Genomic DNA, 24,662 nt, shown 5'->3' on the forward strand with positions numbered 1-24,662 from the left:
TCCCAGACCTTGTAACTTGATGATTTTGACTACTGTGTATTAGGAATCTCATTACAAACCATTGTTCAGTAGTTTAAAGATAATATAACAGCAATAAAATAGGGAAACACCAAGATTGACATCTGGCCACAATCACCCTGGTGTTGTAAATGAGACTCGCTGACTGCGTTTCTCCCGGCACAAAGCTGGCAAGAATGACAGAAAGATACACTTCTAAACAGAGAGCTCTGACAGCTGAATGTTATTTTCAACTGCTGCACTTAAGATCTTCCTAGCCACTTCTTCATTTTCCTCCCTGAAGCCTAAACTCAGAAGACCCAAGTTAATTCCTGCCTTTTCCGTTCCCACAGCAAACTTGCTTCTGCTCAACAGAGGCTTCTTTGTAGTTCCTTGCTAGTCTGGTCGGATACTGCTCCACACCACACAGGTAACTTAATAAATCAATTTAAGAAGCACAGGCAAGTTTATGGCATGCTCAGAATATTCTAGAAGAACAAGCAGAGAAAGCTGGCTTTAATTCAAGCACACTTTCATAATTCCTAGGAGGCTTGCCAGACAGAGTACAGGACGAGTACTTCAATTTGGTTTTCAGATAAATAAGATTATTTTTAGTGTAAGTATATCCCCGTGCAATCTGTGAGCCACGCTTAACACTTCAGAAGTATCTGTTGTTTATCTGGAACTCAAGTTTAGTTGCGCTTCCACTGGAAGGAGGGGCATTCTCAGGTAGCCTCGGTACCAAATCGAGCAGGACTGCTCTATACAGTCACTACCGAGCTTTGAGTTTGGTCTCCGTGTGTAAAGACGAAAAGAGAAGCCTGTGAGTTTACATGCATTTTAAAAAGGGCTTGCTGTTCAGGTTTGGGGAGAGATAGGAAGCAGGTCTATTTTTCCCTTCGTTATTCAGAGAGTACACAGCTGCCAAGAGCCTAGTGGAGACAATTTAGATGATTTAATATTTGTAATGGTTTGAATGCAAAATGTCGCCCCATAGGCTAGGTTTCAAATGTTTGTTTCCCTGCTGGCAGTACTATTTAGGGCGGCTGTGGAATATTTAGGAGGTGGGTCCTGGCCAACAAAAGTAGGTCGCTCAGAGTAGGCTTTTCTCGTTATACCTGGCCTCTAGGTCCTGCTTCCTTGTCTACTTCCTGCTACACCATAATGATGAGCAGCTTCTGCCACAGCTCTTGTGGCCATGGGCTGAGCTGCTCCGCATACCTTCCCTGTCCTAGCCTTAAATTGATGGAAACCGTGAGCCAAAATGAGTCGCTCCTCCCTTCCGTGATTGCTGTCAGGTGTTGTGGCCATCACAATGCCGAAATAACTAATCATTCTATTTAGTCAACTTGACTGGAGAGCCGTGTCTGCAGGAACCACGTGTAGCAGCTAACGGATGTGACTTCAGCCCAAGTCACAGAAAGAGAATCAAAAGCATGTCTGCCCTTCCTCCGAACACGGGGGGCAGAGCAAATAGTCCACCTCAAATAACATTGTCTGTGATGTCTGCAGCTCCTGAGCTTCGTTTCTGTGGTGATGGGACAAGGAGCCAGCCTATTCCAGAGGTCAAGTGAACGAAGCATTCAAGCATGTTCCTCGTTTCAGATGACAGCAAACAGAAGGCAACCTGACAAGCACGGCGCTCTTGCTCTAAGTTACGTTTCTTCTCGACGTGAAAGCAGAGAGAAGGGAACCCTTGTTCACTGTCGGTGAGCCTGTACCCAGAGTAACCATTATGGAAAACCATTCACCCTAAAAGTTCCTAAGAATTAAAGGGCAGAGTAACCCTATGGTCCAGCAATACTTTTCTGAGTATGCATCCAAGGGAGCTGCAGTCAATATGTCTGCTGTCTCTGCCCTGGTATTCGCTGCAGCATGGTCTGAAGTAGCCAAGTGATAGAACTGAAACGAAGTGTCTGTGGACAGGTGGGTAGATGAAGAAAGTGATATATGTATACACATATCATATATACACATATGCATTATCCTTAGACATTTCTGTCACTTATAGCAACATGGATTAACCTGGGGACATTATGTTAACTGAAATAAACCAGATACAAAAAGAGATCAACTGTTTGATATCAATTATATTTAGGATTCAAAATAATCTCTTGGTAGAGCGCACAGTGGTGACTTCCAGGAATGGGAGAGGCAAGAAGGGGTAGGGAGGTAAGAGTGCTTGGGAACAATTCTCAGCTGGGCAAAAAGAACAGATTTGTGAGGTCTTTGGCCCAGCATGATGGTTATAGTTATGATAACATGTTACTGAGTATGTGAGGAAAGAGTATGTTAATTCTTTATTTAATCACATACCTTACCCTGCACAAAATGTGTGTAATTATATTGTGTCAATTTAAAATAGAATTTTAAGTGAATAAAGTTTTAAAACACTTGAAAATAATTTTTTCTAGATTTTTAAAACTTAAGCAGACAGACAAAAATATTAGACTTTCATTATCATTTTTCTTTTTTCTTTGCAGTTCTGGGAATTGAACCCAGAACATTATATGCATCAAAAAAGAAAGAAAGGAAGGAAAAGAAAAATCTTTACCATTGAGCTATAATGTAGTCAGTCTTCTTTTTGAAAAATAAAAATGATTCTCAACCTAACAGAACCAGAGTCACCCAGGGCCTCTGCATTGTGAAAGCTGTCGTTGTTATTGTTGTTCCTACACAGAAGACATGTAAATCAAGGAGCACAAAACCCATGAAACACTAGTAACTAATACTACAACCTTCATGGGCCAATTAACTATAAATTAAGCATGCTGTGATGTGTCTGAACTCATGACAGTAAGAAAGTCTAGCACTGTCACAGAATGTCTTCAGTCTCAGGAAGGCGAGGGTAAAGAATGGACATTTATAGAGCTTTGAGTTCTGAGTACAGGTTGTTTTAAGGGAGGTCTTTCAGGGCAACACACTGCACACAGGTATATGAATCATGACTTGGGGTTGGTGGACTTAGTGGAATGATTTTTTTGAATGAGTAAACTGATACCCTAATAAGTAGGCTTTTTACCCAGGAGAGCAGATTTTGTTTTTCCTAATACATGATTGGGGGAATTTCTTGAAGCAAACAAGAAAATTAACCTTTGATTTCAGCCTTATCTGCCTTGTACCATTTCTTGGAACAAACAGTGTAGTCATCCTGACGTAGGTGGGCCCAGGTTTGTCTTCAAATGGCAACCTTGGGTTTCAGTGCAGTGCAAATGCCCAGTTGTTACTTAGTGAACACCTACTGTATGTCAAGCTCCTCTCACATTTCATATACAATAGTGGCTTTGATGTTCCTATTGCTTGACAAGGAAACAAGCCTCAAAGATACCAAGTCATCCACAAAAACCCTCTTGGGTCAATCACCAATTAGCGGCCTCGGATTTATAATCCTTTCCATTTTTTTTTAAAAAGAGTTTATATCTATCTTATTTATTATAGTATAAAAATACTTTATTCACATAGATAAATACCACTATGAACATAGGTGCTATAGAAACATGATAATTATTAGCAATACTAAAGCTGGTTGAAATGAAGTAGTTAAATTTTGTCCACTAAGATTGACAAACAAAAATATCGGCTCTGACACAGACAGAACTGAGACTTGCTTCAAGCTTTTCACCTCAATCTTCAGCAATTATTGGAACTAAAGGATGTAAAGCTGTCTTCCTTGGACCTCTGACTGGAACCTTCCCTGCTTTGCAATGAGGAACAGTTTCTCCCAGAAGTTCACCATCTGCCTACTTCACTTGACTCAGTGTCCTACCCACCAACACCCCCAAATCCCGCTTCCAGTCCTAGCTTGCTGCTCAGAAGTTGCCCCTAGACTTTACCTGTAGCTCGGACTAACTATCCTAAGGAATTAAACGCTTTGAGCACTGTAGCAACTCCTCTTTCCCAGGATAATCCATCAAAAACATGGCCTAAGTCATGATAACACCAAGCCCCCAGTTTTCAAAGTCAGACATGAAATTATATCTCGGTGACTTCCTTTGACCCAAAAGAAGAATGCAAACCAGCCTTACTCAGTTCTTCACATTAATCGCAAAGGAAGAATGTTTTAAACACGGAGCTGCGTGGGGTGTTTTCAACGTTTTCCTCCTGTGTTGGTTGCCTGTTGAACTGCGCTGTTTGTTTAAGTCATCAGCTCCAGTGACTTTGCTCTCTGTGTTTATTATGCTTTGGGTGAAATAATATTGTAGGCGTTCCCATTTTTTAAATTCCATACTACTATAAAATATACACTGAATCTATCACTATCTAGCAGATGTGCTCATGACTGTAAAATCGTCCATGAGCTAGCTTAATAAATGTCCCTTTCTGAGAAACAAAGACCAACTCTTTCATCTGCTTTTGGAAGCCCTCACTTCTTTGTTTTAAGTGTATAGCTCAGATTTATGTTTTCTGTTTAATAGAATTTTCTGTTTGTTTTATGACTGGCCTAGAAGATCCTCCATGGAAAACAGAATTGTTTGGGGGCATAAACTGGTATCATGAAGTTTTACTTTAAAGCATAGGGTTCTTTATAAATAAAAAAGAAGGGATTTTCCCACCTTAGCACTTCAGAGTTTAGCAGTAAGGGCAACAATACAATCTGTCCTGGAATTTTAGGAATACGCTTCAGGATATTTGTATAATAATAACTTAAGTTTTAACTGTTCACAATCAAAACACCTATGAGTATATTGGGTCCAGTATCACCTAAAATAAGACCATCTAGACTTTGAAATTCTTTAAAGAGATTATATCTATTTCATTCATTATAGTAGAAATACTCTATATTTGCATAAATACTACTTAAACACAAGTGTTACAGAATCATGATCATTATTAGCAATACTAAAGCTAGTTGAAATTAAGTAGTCATGTAAGATTGACAAGCAAGTGTATTGAATAAACCATTTATTCTAACCCTATCCAAACCACAGGATTTCTTCAAGACTAAGTGATGTCAGAGATTTTGAAATTATAACTAGTGTTGCACGGAGCAAATTATCAAAAACATCAATTTGGAACCTTTATCAATTGCTACTTTTGAGGAAAGAGTCTTTTTGTTTGTTGCCAAATTCCTGTCCTCAGATTTCTGAAAACACACTATCATGCTCATCTGTGACGTACAGGAAAGAAGAAAGATTCCACCACTCCCCTCAAACGTCAACTTCTATGCCGTGTGGAGAAAGCATTGCTCCTGTTGATTTTGAGGGTTTTTAAATGGAGAGAAGACAGTAGCTACCAAAGTTCTACACGGGAAGAAGATTATCCTACTTCTCTCGTAACAGCGTCAAAAGAATAAGGATAAATTAGAATAAATCCAAATTGAATTTTTCTTGAAGATTCCAATTGTAATCAGAGTGGTATTACTAAAACAGAAAGAAACTATTGACCCTGAATCCATAGTCCTACAGAGGACCTTAAGTACCCACCTCCTTTCTTACCACTGACTTATTCAATGACTTACATCCCCAACAAATATTGTCTTAGGAGGCAAAGATTTGGAAATGAACGATCCTCAAGTTGAGCTTACTCACCCATTAGAGAAACCACACATGCCTTAAGTGGTTTAAAGAAGTAAGCAGTTCTACATATCCTGCAGTACCAATGTAGAGCCAGTGTGACAGACCATGTGGTGAAGACCTTTGACTCAAGCTACAGAATTTAACGAGGTGTTTCCATAGCCCAGGACAAGAGGCAAATTCAATTTTTTAAGGATGGTTTCCAGTATGTGTTATTGTTATAATGTCATTGTTAATTTAAAAGTAACAATAAATGCAACCATGGTCAATGATTCTGAATGCTTTACACTGCATGGTACAATCTCTGTGGATAAGCAGACCTCAGCCATCTATAAGTGGGTTAACAAATTTGCTTTAAAACCAAATGTGCAAATGACCACTTTAAATATACATAAAGGAACGGTGAGGGTTGAGGGTGGCTTGGTTGAGGTCAGCTTCTATCTTGAACTTAAGAATTTCAACCATTCTAAGTTAAAAGATGAATTCCCAAATGGGGACAGTCCCAGCTGCAGTTTTCCAAGCCAGTTACCTCCTCTTGTTTTCCTCTCCAGGCAGTTTTAACCTCAGGCATCACTTATGAAGGTTCCCCTCCACATCCCTGAGGCTGTGGGAGGACCCACAGCTTTGGCAGGCCCGTGGCTCACTGAAAGCGGCTTTGCACTAGCACTCCATTTATTTCTGAAATGCTGGCAAAGCTAAAAGAGGCTTCAATTCCACAAGGGGCAACATTTTTCTTCAGAAAAAATTGTCAGCACAGGTAAAACAGCTGTGTGCAAATTAAGAGAAATTAGCTATTGCATCGAATTCCTGTACTTGAGGATGACTTTCACTGACATAAACGTACTGTGTTCTAAAGTCATTAAAAAGTAGTGTTTCCCAAATGGAACCCAGGGATACCAATGATAGCACGTGTGTGATCTATGGCCCATCTGAAAACGAAGCAGGGGAAATCATATTACATCCAACTGTCTGTTTCCACTATCCTCTAATAGGGGTACCTGGGCTCTGGCCATTAAGTAGTGGGAGGAAGGTCACCCCAGGTGGATACGTAAGGGGCAGATTATATGCTTCTGACCCCCCAAAGGGAGCTGATATCTAACGTTGTCCCAGAGGTTGACCTTGCCAAACACAGGAGACAGTCCCCATCTCCTCTGTGATTTACTAGCTGCTATCAGCATGAATCGTGTGAGACAATAACGAAACATATGTATAAGCATTGTAAGAAGTCTGGGACAAGAAAGTGGGACAAGAAAGAAAGGGAATGTGGTAAAACTCTATTTGTAAGTCCAGATTTTAAACTTGGCTACTGTGTGTGTCCAAAAACAATAGCAAGGGCATGTTTGATACCATAAGGTGAGCTATAGGCGAAGGATTAGAAAAAAGATGGAGATAGTAGGAATGACTGGAGGGCTGGGACCTAAATGACTGTGATGTCTGCATGCATGCCTGCCAGTCAGAGCATCTCAAGGTCACTTGTTTGCTTTAACAATACTGCAAATTACCCACTGGACTGTGAATTACCTACTTTCATCTCTTGGGTGACGCAACCAGAAACATTTTTGATACTGAGTTCTCAAAGTTCCTATAGCGTGGGGTGGTTAACAATTCTTTTTTTTTTTTTTTTTTTTTTTGGTTCTTTTTTTCGGAGCTGGGGACCGAACCCAGGGCCTTGCGCTTCCTAGGTAAGCACTCTACCACTGAGCTAAATCCCCAGGCCCAACAATTCTTTAGGATGGACTATTCGTGGTATGTGTCAAATCCTTAAGGGCTGGCTAGTGCCAGTTCCTCAGAGCTGATTGCTCAGTTTTCAGGATTTACAAATGAGCTTTCAAAAGCAGCTATTATTAAAAGTGATATAGATATAACTAAATATAATTAAATAAGCTATGTTAGAAAGAAGTAGTAAGCCTATCTATACAGGGTGGCTCTGATGCTAGGGTCCTGTTCCCCAGTTGGTTCTTGATCTATCAATAAAGATGCCAGGGGTCAACTGTTGGGTGGAAGGAAAGAGGTGGGACTTCCAGTCAACAGAGGCAAGCTAAGAGACACAGGAGAGGAAGAGAGAATTTCACCATTGCTTTGGAGGGAGAAAAGATGCCCAGCCATGTAAGATCTCTGGCAGAGCGACCATAGGCCACTTCTCCAGGTGGGAGGTTAGAAACATAACTAAGCTGAGGGCAGATTAAGAGGTACTGAGCTAAGAGTATCAGAAAGGGCATGCTTGCTGAGGGAGATTAGAAGTACCCAGCAATTGAGCCAAGAAGGCAAGTTGAAGTAAGTTAATGTGTTTGTGTATTTCATCCGTGGGTCCAAGGGAACCTGGGCAGGGTATTGTGGTCCACCTGGAGTTTAAAGTGGAATAGCAAAAGCTACATGCTGCACCTATCCAGTCGTGTTTTATTTTATTATTTTTTTCAGCATAATTGTTCATATTTACCCTGTGTTCATAATTACTTTTTTTACATTATTTTAATGATGGTTTTCCTAACATCTTTGTCACAGGATCCAGTATCTGTATCATCTCATTAATGTCTTTGGATGACCTTTTGCCACTTGAGACTTTGTCCTATTCTTCTAAGGCTGCTGAGTTGTACCCATCCTTGGCTGCTATGGATGAGACTCGGGGTCTTACTTGACTCCTACGGAAAACAAAGGTGTTCTTGTTTTAGGAGACAGTGAAAGCTACATAGGTGCAGGCATAAGTTCTAAACCACTGTCTTTGGTCTGTGGCTTGGAGGTCAGTTCAGTTTTCAAGACCGTGAAGTATTAGATGGATATGCCCTGCTTGTGTGGCTCAGTCCTAGACCAAGGTCTGCAATTTCAGTTCCCAAAACCCCGTGTGCTGATTAGAATCCGATTCTATTTTGCAAAGCTCAGGAGTGAACTTAGAATTTATTCATTAACAACTTGACAGCAGCAGTGTTGCTTTCCCAGACTACTCTCCCCAGGCCGTCTGGCATCTTCTCCAGTTCCCTGGGGCTGTGCTTTTTGATCATTCATCTGGAATGATAGAACTTTAGTTACAATGTTGAGCCCTTCCATAGCTGCACCCACACACTGAACCAAAAGGGAAGAGAGCTAAAAGGAAAATAGTAAAGGTAGTCACACTTCATGGCCACTCCTTTTCTCTGATTTACTTCCCACTTAAGACTCCTTGAGGAGCCTCACACCTCTGTCCTGGCTCCACAGTCACGTTCAGTGAGGAGAGGACGGAGCCCACTGTTCTAGATCTGGGGTTCTCCACCATCTCCTGGCCCCCTAAAAGAGGCTGCTTAGCAATTCTGTTTTTGTAAACCTCCAGTTTTCATAACGATTTCTTTGAGCTTGTTCTTTCTAGGCTCCTCTTGGTCAAATTCTCATCCCTCTGGATTTCATCCAAATTTGAAGGCTCATAATGTGAGGCCATTATCTCCCTTAGTCCAGAGCTATAAATCTATTAAATCACTTGAGCATGTGTTAGTTTTGTCGGTAACTACATTTCCTTGTTCACTTGGACTAAAGTTTTAGAAACCCCATGTATTTTGCATATGAATAGCAGATCTTTGTTACACTATTGCATTTGGTCATTTTCTCTCACTTACAGAATTTGGAACTGTCAATATTCAACTTTGTCTGTAGTTGATCATTCGTGCATACTGATGTCATTGGAAACTCTGACACTATCATGTGCTTTGTAGGCCACCCTAAGTCTTATGTAGAAGTCAGCTTTATGATACTCTAAGGAAGCTGTGGAGTGGACAGACTCTGAGAAGGTAGCATCCCTCCACAAACTGATTTCCCTCAGCCCATTTCTTTCCCAGAACATATCTAACTCCCAGGGATCATCTTCCTTATCAAATGTGGGGTGTGTGTTTCAATGTGTGAAGAGTATAAGACAAATTTTCAAAGCTTAATAGGTGAGTTTCTGACAGTTGTATGCATCCTAGCACACCCACCTACAGTTGAGTTGGAGAAACAGTTTGGGGACAACTTCTCTTGGAGGATATAAGATAAAGAGCCAAATGACATCCAAAGAGGAAAACTAGAAAGAAAGAAAGAACGAAAGGAAGAGAAAAAGAAAGAAAGAAAGAAAGAAAGAAAGAAAGAAAGAAAGAAAGAAAGAAAGAAAGAGAGAAAGAAAGAAAGGAAGGAAGAAAGGAAGGAAGAAATTAGAAGCGAAGGAAAAGAAATAGATTATGATCCAACAGAGCCTGTTCCTGCCCCCACCAGCCTAGGCCCTTGTGAGGCCAACCTATGCCATTGTCTTAAGGAGCCCATCCAACCCCACAGAGCACAACCAACATTGTTTCACCCTTTTGCGATTCCTTTGTCAGGGATAATTAACTGGGAAAAAAACGATGACCATTACAGGGGTGGGGGGTCACTGAAAATATAGAGGAGACAATTATGGATCAATAAGCCAGGGTCTGGTAAAGAAAAAGTTCCTAACCCTGGAGAGAAACAAAGGAGACACCTTTTAAGAGAAAACATCCAGCATTCAAACAGAAATGTGGCATAATAACCCCCAACAGGTTTCAATAATAATTGCTTGGTGGCCAAGCTGGTTCTGACTAGACCCTTCCCTTCCTGGGGCCACCCACCCCCTCACTCCACTAAATAGTTTTGAAGCAAAACTCAGATCTGGAAACATTTCCTTTATAACCTTGCAATGTGTATGTGTGGGAGTGGCGGTTAGGAGTGGAATCTGCTCTAAAAAGCTACATCCTTACTGCAAGGGCAAGTAAAGCCATGAGAGGTGCAGAAGAGAGTATAGACAGGTGAAGAAGAAGAACCTGATCCAGTCCCATGAATTAGCCTCAGAATCTTATTTTACATTTTAAGGAAGACAAAAGACTCCATTGTTTCCCTTTATACTGAAGGGAGCATACAGCAAAAACTAGGCAGTTCCTAGGGAATAAAACTGATATCGAAGGACACTGCGATTGAAGGGAAGGCGGTCCACCCCATATGGTTAAACATGAAAGAAACATCTGAGCTGCATTGGTCCATGGTGGCAACACTTTTTAAAGTATATGGGCCATAACCGTATTTTTAGATGTATTTATTTTTGCTTCGTTCCACATGATGTAAACTGGGATATTCAGTTATAAAATAGAATTTTATTGCTTCTGGGTAAATCCCCAAGAGGGGAAAACAAAGTATGTTCCTCTCCAAAAAAAAAAAGTGATAAATGTTTAATGAAACATCTAGACCTTTCCCACTTAAAGGTTAGACATGACTTTAGAATATTTTTATAAGTATCTGATATCTCCCACCTGACTTTAGCTGATGATTTGGAGTCCAGGTATGAGTACTGAAAGAAAAGGCATGCTTGTGGCATCCACGACTGAATTTACTCTTTAGTAAAAGGCATCCCATTCAGTGTTCATTCTGTCATTAGGAAGGTTTGTGAGTTGCCCACAAAAGAATCAGCTAGGAACCTACAGATGAGGGTTTGCAACAAAAGGATTAGTTAAATTACTACCTACTTGAAAGGAAAATTATGTCTATTCTCTCTTGTCAACACAAACACATCCAAGTGCACTGTCTGTTAAGGGGATTTAGCATCAATTGTTTTAAAACTCAGCTACTTTCCTAGAAGTGTGGGTAACCCAGAAATGAATGCAACCATGGATCTTTGGGTATGCAAAGATTTCCAAAGAAAATCACCCAAGGCCCTTAGGATTTTCATCAAAGCTTAGTCCTGTTCTTAATGGGTGCTAGAGCCAGGGACCAACCAATTGCATTCATCCACTCTCAAGTCAGCTCCAGGAGCATGGCTGGTAAAAGCTGCAGTTGTGAGCACCTGGCGCAAATGTGTGCTCTGTGTGCTGAGCGTGATCCCCTGCCCCCCCTCACCTCCTTTATTTCCTGTTATGGTGTTTTCTGCTGCCTTATTTTTATACCTCTGGTTTTCATTAAATAAAAGTCAGGAGTAGAAGACTGTAAATCTCTTTATGTTGTACGCAGCTTCAGGGCAGCAGGTCCTTCTTCCCTGCCTAAAGACTTTAACTGCCAGAGCCAGAGTTCCAGCCCTAGGAGGTGGGGAGGCAGCGGGGTGGGGTGGGAAGGAGGCCTTCTTGTCTAGGGACTGTGAACCTGAGTGCCTTTTCTCTTCTGGGTTTGTTTGCTCAGCTGGAGGGACACACTCTGTTCCAGGACTACCAGAGCTTGTGGAAAACAGCCTCCTCCAACACCCGACAATCCATTTGAAAGTAGTTTGGAGCTAAGAGAGAAGCTGGGTTGATTCTCCCTGCTCAACTTTCCTCTGTTTTCTTCATACATGGAAATGCGAGCCTTGTAAACAGTTAATATTTCACATCCCACCCACAGCACAATCCACCAAAGCAGGGGGGCTCTTAGGACTTTTCCCCACCTCCTTCATGGGTGTCTTCCCACCTAGCTCCTTGTTACTCCACCATCTTCCTTTTCTCCTCTAATAAACTCATCTCCCACTCTCCACCTCCTAAAGAGAAATATGTCTTTTATCAACATATGTCATCCTTACAATGTCCTAGTGTAGGCCCTGGCTCAATATGGCAGTTGGAATGTCTAAGGCCCATGGACTCTCAAATGAGGATGTTTACCCATTCTTCTTTGTAAAGGAGCCTCACTGGTGACTTTCAACGAGAGACTGAAGAGCAATGGAGAAGAAACTCTGCCCTTGTCAGGCCTGGTCCCTTACCTCTCCGCTGGAAGTGGCCCTGGAGCTTTAGTGTGAAAATACTGATTATGTCTGTTTCACTGAAGACAGAAAGGACACCTTGGAATAAAGGCAATAAACAAACAGAGGTGACATTCAGAAACTTCACACCATCACTGAAGAGGGCATTGAGAGAAGAGCTAATTCTAAATTCCTCCAAGGCCTCCAGCACTGATTTATACTCCACAGAGGCAGAGCTTGACAGCCTCAGGGGTCTCCAGTGAGGAGACATAAGGTGCCCATTAACCAACAACCCCAGCTTGAAAGCAGAGCCCAGAAGACACATATTCAGGGTCCATAGTGCCCATCGCAGATGGCCTCTTCCTGAGCCAGGATCAGGAAGAAAGGGAAGCTCTAAGCCTCACATTCCCAAGGATCAATAAAACATCTCTATGAAAAAAAGAAAGAAGGGAAGAGAGCAAAAGAGAGAAAGCCGACGTGCAGGAGGGCAGGGAGATGTTCTCTGGCCCCACATCACCATAACTCTAGCTTCTAATTTCTAGTTGTCAGGATTCATCTCCTACAGTATAGAAGCGGAAGGGAACACGTACTCATCTTGAGAAAGACCCCACAGCATCTCCAGATGTTTTGGGTTATCCTACAGGGAGGAGAAAAGCCTGGGCTGAGAGAAGTAAATATGTTCATTCCCTGAAAGGAGGAAGGTCACCAAGTGGGAACAGCTTCTACGCCTTTGGAAGTATCATGTGTCCACTGAGGAGCCAGGAGTAAGATATCACTTGTTAACTCTGCTAATCCAGTCAGTAGACATCGGACAACTGAGCCATTATTTGGCACACTCGGCCCGACATCCCCCCGACAAGGAAACAATGTCCTGCTGGGGTTAGGTGTGGTATGCACTAAGATGACATAAAACTTTCAGCAGCTTTAGAAGAGGCTGATTTTTATTTTAGAGAACAGCACACGCTGAATCAGGGAGAGAGAAACTGTAGCCACCCATCTCCTTCTCAGAAAATACATTACTAGGAAATTAGTGAATGGTTCAGAGGGTGTAGGTGGTTATTTTCGATCAAATCTACCCCTAGAACATAGTGTTCAGTGTGTGTGCGTGCATGTGTGTGTGTGTGCGCGCGCGCGCGCGTGTCTGTGTATCTGTCTGTTTGTCCATCTGTCTGTGTGTATCTATGTGTCTATGTGTGTATTGTCTCTGTGTCTGCTATGTGTCTGTGTATTCATGTGTGTGCATGTGTGTGTGTGTGTGTGTGTGTGTGTGTGTGTGTGTGTGTACATGTGTGTTGGGGATTTTTCCCCTAACAAAATTTCTCGGAATCATGGAAATGCTCTTTCAACTAAAAGGGTGTTTCTGTCCCAGATTCTCATTGTACTGATTAGAAAACCCAAAACCTGGGTAGGGGCCAGAGACACATGAGCACGCAATTTCATGTAGCAGCATAGCCAGGACTGGAAATATGGCTGTACTTAGTAGCACCAGACACTGCCAAGTAACACCAGTAATACTACTGACACAGGGACAACATCCTGGCCACCTCAGAATTCTGCCATTGCACATCTCACTTAAGCTTTGGATTAATGGAAGCCACTCTTTCTTTTTTCTAACCATTCCTTCACCTTAATGTTCGAACAACATTGAGGAATGAAGGACAGGAGGTAGGAACCAGAGCCCTAGGTCAGACCCATGTGGAGTAAGACGGATATGTGAGCTGAAGTTCCTGGAAACCTGAGCCCTCTGTAGCATTGTTCTGCATGACTTACAGGTGATTCACACAGACTGGCCAGAGCCGGCTGGCTGTACTCTTCTTCCTCATTCCCACAACACAGGACAGGGCAAGACAGGTAAAGACAGAGGGTGAATTGAAAGTACAGGTTCAATGGTTCCTTTCTTTGGTGTTTGATCCCCTGACATGACTGGCTTACTAGGAAGTATGAGGCTGACAGGAGAGACAAGCTGACAGATGGAGTGAATCAAAGGCTAAACCACAATCAAGAAGCCAGGGCAGGCCCAGGAGACCATGGTGTATTTGCCAGCTCTGTGGCATCCCTAACTTCTCTTTCCATGGGACTCATGATAGACATGTGTTGTTTTGCCCTGCCAAAAGTCTTTCTTCTGCAAACAGTACTTCACTTCTCCTGGGGCGGGGGGAACCGCCCTACACCAGGGTCAGGTATTTTGAGGGTTGGTTGGATATCCAGCTTTTGGAATTTGGAACACATAATGGACCACAAGAGCATTCTAAATGCCTGGCCTCAGTGATGGGCTTAGGGAGAGTTTACTGGCCAGCTCAAGTCAAGGAGACTCTCCCTGGGGAATTTTACGGGAAAGAAATTTCTACCAGCCATGAAGGTAATATGAGTCCACAGCACTCTACGTGAGCATAAAGTCAAGAAGTCTAAAGGCAAGACTGAGGTACAGAAGGCAGAGGAACAAAGAGAGTCTGTATCTAAATGACTTCACTAACGCCTATTATGGTTCAACTGTGTCTCCCAAAAGTTTGTGTGTTGCAAACGTAATTTCCAACATAATTCTAAATGTATATGTTTGTGACATATAGAGGCTGGGGCCCTAAGAAGGTGATTAGAGTAAAGCAAGGTCTGAGAGGAGTGAGGCATTTCGTCAGTGACTGTCTTATCTCCTTATCTGGAGATAATGTGTTAGCACACCTACTCTCTCACCATCAGACACCCCCGAGTGTTATTTATGAGGCTTTTGCAGATGCTGCTGCCATGCTCTTGAAATTCCCAGACCTCAAAACCATTCTATGTGTGTACATGTATATGCATGAATGTGTACAGTGTGTGTGTGTGTGTGTGTGTGTGTGTGTGTTCGTGTTGATGTGTACACATGCTTGTAGAGGCTAAAGCATGATGCTAAGTGTCTTCCTCAGTCATTTCCACATCATTTTTTGAGACAAGTTTTCTCACTGAAACTGTAGCTCACTGATAGGCTTGTCACCAATGAATCTCCAGGGATTTACCTATCTCCAGTCCCTTAACTTTAGGGCTACAGACAGGGTCCTCCACACCCAGCACTGGGAATCCAAACTCAGATCTTCACACTTTACTGACTGGGCCATCTTCCCAGCCCTAAAATTCTATTCTTTGTTCCTCACCCAGTCTCACATATTTTGTTACAGTGACAGGGAAAACAAAGACAAAGTTCCAGAATTCCCTGTGCCCAGGGGAAAATTTAACATAGTCAATGTATTCCTTTCTTTTCTTTTCTTAACTCAGTAATAACATTCTTTCACTTGACCAAGCTAATAAAGGTGTCATAATGTTAACAGTCCACACATATCTGTGAAAAAGGACAGGACATTTCTGAAGCAATTTCAAATCTTCTTAGAAGAATAGAAAATGTTAAGCCCAATTCCACCAAACACTGGTGGGGCTGCCTTCTCAGCTGCCCTCAGCCTCCCATGGGAGATCCTTACTTAGAGGTGAAGACACAAAGGCAGCCTCCAGTGCACTCCTGCTTTCAGAGGAGCATGAACTGTGCTGTGGCATCACACGTACAGTGTATGGCAGAAGGTCAGAGAAAGGCTACTTAACTGAGCCCAAAAGAAAAGGTGCAGAGACCAATTACTAGATAAGAAGAAGTAAGAGGATTGGGGGTGGGGCTTAGGTGGGCAATGTTAGATTTGAGCTGTCTGATGATCATCTGAATAGTAGTGTCTAGGTGGCATAAACATACTCTGCTCCGAGAGGAAGGCTAGAAACTTAAGTTGGAAATGTCAAACTTGGAATGAATGCTATTTGGGCAACAGGTAGCTAAGACCACCCACAAATGCAGGTGATGTTAGCCAGAGGAAAGACTTGGAGAGGGAGACTACAGAGTGTGTCCTTTCAGGGTGGGCACATTTAGGGATCAGGGATGGAGAGAAGGCTCCAGGAAAGAAAAGTAATGGTAAAGAGATGAGCAGAGTGAGAGGGAGAGGGAGAGGGAGAAATGGAGGCAGAGAGAGGGCAGGAAAAAGGAAGGCAGTAAAAACTGTCACTGAAGACGGGAAAATAGAGGACTTCCAAAATGAAATCCATTGGCAAAATCAAGAACCACAGAAACGTCATACAGTAGGCACACTGAGTGTTGGTGTTAGTGTCCGGTGTTAGTGACCTTCTGACTAGCCTTTCCTCAGCATGATGATGCCACAGCCTACACTGGATAGAGGGAGCTGTGCCCCTCCAGAAATCCCCTACCTCTTCTAACACCACAATCTCTTTCCCTCTCCCTCTCTTCATCTCTCCTCCCTCCCATCCTTCTCTCTCCCCTCTTCTGTCCTTCTTCATGTCTTGTGGGTATCTCTTTGAGCCTTGTGTGGTAGTTTATTTTTGAGGCAGCATTCACCACACTGAAGGAAAATTTTCCTATGAACATTTTGCTTTCTCACCAGATATGATTTCCTCCAGGATTCTGTATTGTTCTTTTTTTTTTAAGCCACTGGATCTAGACATAATTTATAAGTAGCAAAATACACCACGCAAATCTGTATTTTCAGACATGTTCATTTTCAAAGGCTTACCCAGATCCAGACAAACACATTTCTAGGACCCCACATGCCTACCCTGATCCTTCTTAGCCAACATGACTAGGGATATTAAATTTTTGAGCCACCTGAAAGACATCCAGATGATGGAGTACAGACAGTGTGACTGTATGCAGTACTCCAAGTGAGAATGAAAATAAATGGGAAATATTGAGTTGAGTTCAACACTACTGAGCCAAGAAGGGTAGAATTAGACAATCATGGTAGATTGTTTTCTCCTAGTTTTAAGTTTATGTATAAGGAATCGTAGAGTCTGTAGCATTTTTAGATATCAACTTTCACTCAACCTTTGTCACACCACCATCTATTCCTTCACATTGCTATGTACGGAGTATGTCACTGTTTATATTCTTTCTTTTGTAGATAGAGTATGGCTATAAAGAACAATGCTGCTATCACTATTCTGGTCCCTTTTTTTTTCAGCAGAGATAGAACTCATTGCGGAAATGCAAGGCCAGGAATGGAAGTCCTAATTCTATCTTGGATTTTTTAGTCTCATTAAACCCTGGTCCTATACCCAGGGCCAATTGACTACATGTCAAATAGGTATAATTACCCTTAATACTGTAAACAATTTTCCGACATTACTCTTGGAAAAAGTTATGGTGATGCCCAATTGTGTCTTAGTATCACCTTCAAATGCTTTTTGGATTGCTTCTTGAATAGAGTATCAAAATTTCAAAATAAGTAGGTCACATTTTAAGTAAATCAAAATACAGTGTCTTAGAGTATAGCTTAGCAGAGGAACACATGCCTAGCATGAACTAGAACTTGAGTTTGACCACCAGAACTGTCAAATAAAATAAAACAGTCAGATATAAACTCAAATTGTTTTAAGTACATGTTCTCTCTCTCTCTCTCTCTCTCTCTCTCTCTCCCTCTCTCTCTCTCTCTCACTCACTCACACACACACACACACACACACATGAATGCACAAAAACACTCAACAAATACCCTCCCCAGTCTCTATAATGAATAACACAATATGAAGAGTTTCTTTTCTAAGTTTCAGGATGGTCAGCAGGGAAGATGGGACAGGCTAGGAAAGGGAGGGGATTCATATTCCACCGTAGAATGACATCTGGGTTAATGCAACTACTTTTGCACACACAAAAACATGTCTAAGCCAGGTCCTTAGCAAATGCCCTAGGAGGAACATGACGATCAAGACATCAGATTCTGTTTTTCTTGTGAGTAGCTGCTCCAGTTTTCACTAGCTGGAAGTAAATGTTAGTGGGCTATAAGGAAAGGCTGAGATGCCAGTCTCCTCCTCTTGGACCTCTATGCACACACACCACAGGTTGAAGTTAGCTGGCACTTGCTCCTCACCATCTTCTCTCTTTCAGGAACAAACTCTGACCACAAGTTTGGCCTGGGTTTGTGAGAAAAGATGTGAAATGTGCCTGAAAGAAAGAATAAAAGGAACTGCATACAATGTGACTTCTGGTTTGGATCCACGCCTTTTCCTTCATCCCTTCTTGCTGTTCTTGCACCTGCCCAGCCCAGCACCCTGGGGCACAGCTCTGATCCAGAGGGATTTATGGGTGTTTTTCTAAGTTTGTTCAGCCTCCTTGGAAACCTTCCCAAGGGGGGAAGTGGGCCCCTGAATATTTAGCTTAAAATGTTGATACAAAGTAATTAGAGAAATAATTTACCCAACGGGGTGCTGATGAATTCAGGGTCATTCATCCTTGGTGGCTGGCAGATGTGGGTAAGAAATAGAGGACACGTTGAAAGAAAACAAGAGAGCACAGAGAGAGTTGGGTCATGTGGGCCGGAGTCTGTCCCCAGAGAGAACAGATGCAGGTGTCTCTCAACACCCAACTCTTCTCATTCATTGCTAAACACAACAGCACATTCATTTACCCCACAGTCTCACATTGATAAAATATCTGGATTTCAGAAGAAAACGGCCTGAAAAATGCATTCTGGGAAACAAAAACACTGTCCCTGTAGCAGAAGACTCTGAGGAAATAGTACACTAGAACAGACAGAGTAGACCGGTGGCTTGCTGGTGTTGGGGGCCAGCTTTCTGAAGCTCTCCTCCCTCACAGTCCAGAAATTACATGAAAGCTCAAAGACACTGTTCACAACTCCAGGGACACCATTCATGCTGTGTTCTCCTGGGGACCATAATGGGATTAAATGCTATCAGTGTGGTTGTATTTTCTTACTGGACATGGCTGGATTTTAAGTGGCTTATTTCTTTGTCTTGGTAAATCTATTCAAAGGTGTCAGGGTCACAATGACTTTTAGCTTTGCATCAACATGTACAATTAAGCTTGCAAAGAAGGGACTGAAAGGGTTATAGACGTCTATGGAGTGTTTACCCACCAAATAAAACTCCAAACTCGTCCCTGCTGCCAACTCCATCCTCCTTCTCTATGCACCTGGAATTTCAGACAGTCCATAGACCACTGTTCACTGCTTGGCTAGAAATAGAAGGTGTAGGTCCAAGTAAATCAACATTCCCCCTGCAAAGACAGGCACACAGTCTGCTAAAGAGTAGACGATGAGTAAATAATTTTGTATGTGAAGCTATTATGGCCCTCCATCACATGTCCAAGGTCTAGTTTCTGAAGAATTAACCTTATCCTTCAACACTTACTTTTGACTACCACTTTCCCTTTATTGCTCTGTCCCAACCCTGGTTCTCTTTGTCCCCACCACTCTGCTAAAACTGCTCTACTCAAGGTCACTGTTGGCCTTCAGATGCTTAAATTCAATGGCTGATTTTCAGTCTTCCAACATGATTGTAAACAGCCACAGCCATCACCCGCCATTCTTTTCTCCTTCCTTTATTTTCTTCCCTTGGGTTTCAAGATGCTACACATTCACTGTCCTGCTTGCCCTCCCTCCTCTGCTTACCTTCCTTTACTTTCTGCCCTCGTACGGAGGTCCCCAAGGTCACAGACCTGTCCATTCACATCCCATCCATCAGATCTATATTTGTGCCCCAGATCTTTAACCTGCCCCTCAGCAATGAATTCCACAGACCCCGCAGATGTCTAATGAGCATCTCAACTCCCCTGTGTCTAAAACCAGAAGTGTGGGCTTCCCGCTCCCAATATCAGTTGATAGTGTCTGTCTTTAGCGTTGTTTGCGTCTTTCTCTTATGTATTCCGTCCTACACTGGGGATTCTGTTGGCTCTGCTTTCAAACCTCATCACTTTGTTATAAGCGCCAAAGTTTATGCTAGCCTCTGACTTTTTATAGTACAGTGTGTGTGGGTCATGAGTCTACTACATATGCCTTCATCTATTTCTCCTTCCTCACAGCCCTCCTCACCATCTAATAGACCATATAAGCTACTCCTTTCCTGTGTTTTCTGTCTTCTTTCTCTGGAAGATGAGCTGAAAAGGAGGGGGTGGTCTTTGTCTCTTTTTGCTTCGAATTGCTCACCAAATACCTAGAGCAGTTCTGAACATCATATACTAAATCGTCTTGAACAGAGGCGGTCTTCTCTGGAATGGATGAACCTACTTTGTGTGCTTGTCAAAAATGCAGACTCTGTGTCATCCCAGTTAGGGAATGGGACTCTGGCCATAAGTATAGTAGGCTGCACTGTGAACAAGCCCTGCAGCTAATGCAAATCCAGGAGCACAGCTAACAGGCAGATATTAGGGCAGTAGTTCCCAAATTTGTTTTTTGCTTTGGAACTCTGTCTTCAGTTCCTAACAGATAAACACAAGCAAACTGATTTTAAAAGGGGAGAGGGGAACCAAAAGAATTACTTTTTTTAAACCCAAACTCCCCTGTGGCCTCTAAAGGGACAGTGTTGGCCTCCACAAAGCAACTCCAGATCTGCTTCCTTTAAGAAACTTTTGTTGGCATTACTGATTTCTAACTCATTGTATCCTTGATAGATGAGATGCTACTGTCTGACATTCAGAACCCTCCCTTCGGAGTTGTCATATGTAAACAACTTTCTCCTCTCCCATGCTCACCCCCATCCAGCCACACCAGTACATGCTGTGTACTGAGCATTCTAGTTTATGCTCAACAACCTCTTGCCATATGGCTTTGCTCTCCTCTACTATGTCAATTCCAGTCCTGACCACTCTTTCTCTACTTACACTTGCTCAGTCTGCCGAATGCTACTAAGGAAAATGATACCCATGGCTGACACAAACTCATGCTTTTTAGTGTTTACGGGAATTGGGGTCCATACAATAGCTGTAACAGGCCAGTCTCTCTCTTTCTCCATCCATGAAAGTCACTCCCACTCTTTCAGGGGTATACTATTTTTATTGATGACTAAAATAATGAGCAATGGCCCAGATCTTAAAGATACTCAATGTAAATGAGAATCTTATTAACTCTGTACAATCAAACCAAAAGACACATTTATAGTCTGAAGTGGATGCTTATGTAACTGCCTATCCAGACCTGGATTTCTGATATGTGTCATCAGAACATCAAGTGGCTCTCAATATTGTTTTACTAAGTGTTGTAAATGTGAACTTATAAAACCGAAAGAATGCTAATAAAATGAAGGGGGTGGTATTCTGGTTTAACCTGATGTAACCTCTGGAACTGAACAGAACCACATGGACTGGTGAAAGGGAATGTTGGCCTGGAAGGAGGAAGCCAACTCATCAAGAACACAAAGGAAGCCCTTGGCTCCCAGACCCAATGCTTGCTGAGTTCTGGCTGCAGTCTTGCCCTTGTGGTTGTGATGCTCTGGCCCCTTTAGCAAAGCCCATGCTTTCCCATGCATTCAGCTACAGTATACTCCTCTATAATAGCTGGGATGAACACACACCTTTACTTTAGACTGGCCCGGTATGGAGAGAGCACCCTTTCACTCCTCCAAGCATCTTAGTTTTAGACGATAAACTATTTGACTATCCTACTTATGACATAGGAATCCCAACCAAGGTCCAAATCTCTTTTCCTATTACCTTGAACAGAAACTTCTCAGATTCCTTAAGGAGACTATAGCATGTGATTGAACAATGCTACTACCTAGACGGCCTCAAGTTTCTGGGTCTCCTACTCTCCTAGTTAGGGTTTCTACTGCTGCAACAAAACACCATGGCCAAAAAGCAAGTAGGAGAGAAATGGGTTTATTTGACTTACACCCCCAAAGCTCTGCTCATCATTGAAGTAAGTCAAGACTCAAATTGGGCAGGAACCTGGAGGCAGGAGCTGACACAGAAGCCATGGAGGGGCACTGCTCATTAGCTTACTTTCTCTGGGTTACTCAGCCTGTTTTCTTATAGAACCCAGGATCACCAGTCCAAAGAAAGCACCACCCACAGTGGGCTGGCTCCTCCCTGACCAATGACTAAGAAAATGCTTTACAGCTGGATCTTATGGAGACATTTTCTCAGTTAAGATTCACTCATTCCAAACAACTCTAGCTTGCCATAAATTTGTTATAACTGTCAAGTTGACATAAGATTAGCCAGCACAACTTCTTAAAGGCTTTCCTTTAAAGCACTTCCTGTATAAGGCTTCCTATGTTGATGGTACAGAACCAGTGACTATGTTGTAAAATAACTGTGGAAGCTCTGTTTAGGGATGCCTATGCCTGCTAAGTATCCAATATTCTTTCCCTCCAGAAGACATCTTGATCAAGAACAGGAGCTGTGGGCATGATGGAGTTAGAATGTACTGCCTGCTGGTGCTTTTGGTGATGGAATATGAGAGGCAACATTTTTATTTATTTTAGGTACTGAGGAGATGGCTCTGTAAGTAACTCTGTAAGTGCTCTACAAGCACGAGAGTGCAAATTCTAATCTCTGGCACCCACAGAAAAGCTGAGCATGGCTTGGCATACCTGCAATCCCACCACTGGGAGTGCAGAACAGAGAGCCAGAGCCAGAAATGAGAAGTTCGTGTGAAATAGAAATCCTATCTCACGTCAATAAAGCCAACGTGATAAGGGAAGATGCCAAACGTCATGTCCATCTGTGTACACATAGGCTCACATACCCACACACTCACAAGCATGTACCAACACACAGATTCAACACACACACACACACACACACACACACACACACCACACATATCCAAAAAGTTCCTTTAAACTCTGGACTTTGATGTTGGTGTCATTTACTGACACTGGGAAGGGACTGACAGGGAAATGCCATCAGGAATTCTGCTGTAGTCATCTTTAACTGAAGACAACTGTATGATTTCCAAGTGGAGCTATTCACCAGGTTGTTGGAGTTTGCTGGCTGAATAGAGACAGATTGAGAGAAAGGGAAAGATCGAGAAAGAAAGAGCCAACAGCAGGTGGCATCCACAAACCACAAAACTCGATGCCACCAAATAAGTAGATTGCAAATTAGAGTCACTGAGGCCCCAGGATCTCACCCAGAGTACACCCACCGCAGGTGTGTTAGCAGCCCACAAAGGTTAGAAAATGGGTCAGTAAGGGGAAAGAAAAATCAGGAGAGGAAGAGAACCCTGAAAAACACAACAAACCAAGTTTCAAAGTGAAGAAATGATTGATTGTGCCCAGTGTCTAGTGGTTGTGAGACTTGGCTACCTGGCAGAAATTACCTTGAAATGAGGGCAGTGGGCCCGTCACTTCAAGGAAAAGCACTGTCAATTTTGTATGCAGTGATGGAACATGGTCCTTTGAGCAAAACTTAAGAGTTTTTAAAACCTTCTACCCACCACTGTAAGTCCAAGAGGCCTGAAAGCTTCACAGCTCCTTTACTCTCATTTCTGATTTCTTTTGTTTATACCCTTTAATTATTTTCTGAGATAGTATCTTATTCTTAGCCCAAAATAGCCTGGAACCTAATGTGTCGCTAGCTGATTTGGCTTCAAACTCATGACTATTTTTCAGTCTCAGCCTCCTGAGTACTGGGATCTACAGGGATGAGCCACCAGAGTGAGCTGAAATCTGAGATTGTTTTTTCAAAGGAGATGGGTGTTGATACTGAGGAAGGAGAAATTTCAGTTTTGCAAGTGAAACACTCAGTATTTTGAAAGTGTTTGAGCCACCATGAAACATTTTCAGAGTGGTCAGAAAGTGATGTTATTGACTCCTTTGTGCCTAACAGCCAACAGACATGTAAGCCAAAGCAGTATAGCAAAATACCAAATGCTGCTTCAGACTTGACTTTGCAAGCAACCTTTAAAAACCATCATTTGTACTTGGCATGGTGGGACATGCCTGTGATTCTAGCACTTGAGAGGCAGAAACAGGAGGATTGCCAGGAGTTTGAGGCTGGCCTGGGTATGAATATAATAATATCTTGTGTCAAAACAAAACATTATCATTTGCTTATTTTTTAATTTATTATTCTACAGTTTAATTGATGTAAATAATTTAGCAAGACAAGAAAATTGCATTCAGCCCTACTACCCAGAAGCTCCTCAGTCACAAGACTTTGATGACATTCACAGTACCAAGTAGGAACTCCTTCTTAGTTCACACACAACCAGATCAGTTGGTTATGCTCCAATAACAGTTATGCCACTATTGCACTGTAAGCACATTTTGCCTGGCAATAGAGTGTTATTGCACGCAAGATCTAAGACATTTCTCTCTACACTATTTCTGGCACTGTGAAAGGGTAGCCAGAAGAGAGGAACATCAGCAATAAGATCTTCCCATCCAGTTTTGATGAGAACCCAAGGACAATAGTCACAACCTGTAACTATTGGGAAGGCCTCTTGGTAACCCACCCCCTGAAGTTTGGATTTTCTTTTCACAACCTATAACTTCTGGAATCTTCAGTATCTACCATTCATGATATTTCTGTTCAAAGTTTTTTCTGAAATTATGTTAAGTCAAAGACCCATCAGTGACCATACAAATGACTTTAGACCACCCCCCTTTGCAACTGTGTGTCTGTATGGAGCCAGTTTTTCTTTGTGTATACTTCAATCAAAACATTTACAACAGACTTGACACCAAGTAGAGATAAGAATCCAACTACCTTCTGTTAAACTAGAAATAGTAGAGATTCAGGGAGGGTGGGTTGC

At 42.3% G+C, this 24,662-nt stretch overlaps 1 long non-coding RNA gene across 1 annotated transcript; it reads left to right on the forward strand.

Moving 5' to 3' along the window:
- Positions 1-629: 629 nt before the first annotated feature.
- On the forward strand, positions 630-5,786 carry LOC148000106 (uncharacterized). Its single transcript, XR_015641267.1, has 3 exons — positions 630-820; positions 1,510-1,923; positions 4,926-5,786. It is a non-coding gene; the product is annotated as an uncharacterized LOC148000106 (long non-coding RNA).
- The last annotated feature ends 18,876 nt before the right edge of the window (positions 5,787-24,662 follow it).

The sequence above is a fragment of the Rattus norvegicus genome, chromosome 17 (genome assembly GCF_021556685.1).
Source record: "Rattus norvegicus strain SHRSP/BbbUtx chromosome 17, alternate assembly SHRSP_T2T, whole genome shotgun sequence".
Lineage (NCBI taxonomy): Eukaryota > Metazoa > Chordata > Mammalia > Rodentia > Muridae > Rattus > Rattus norvegicus.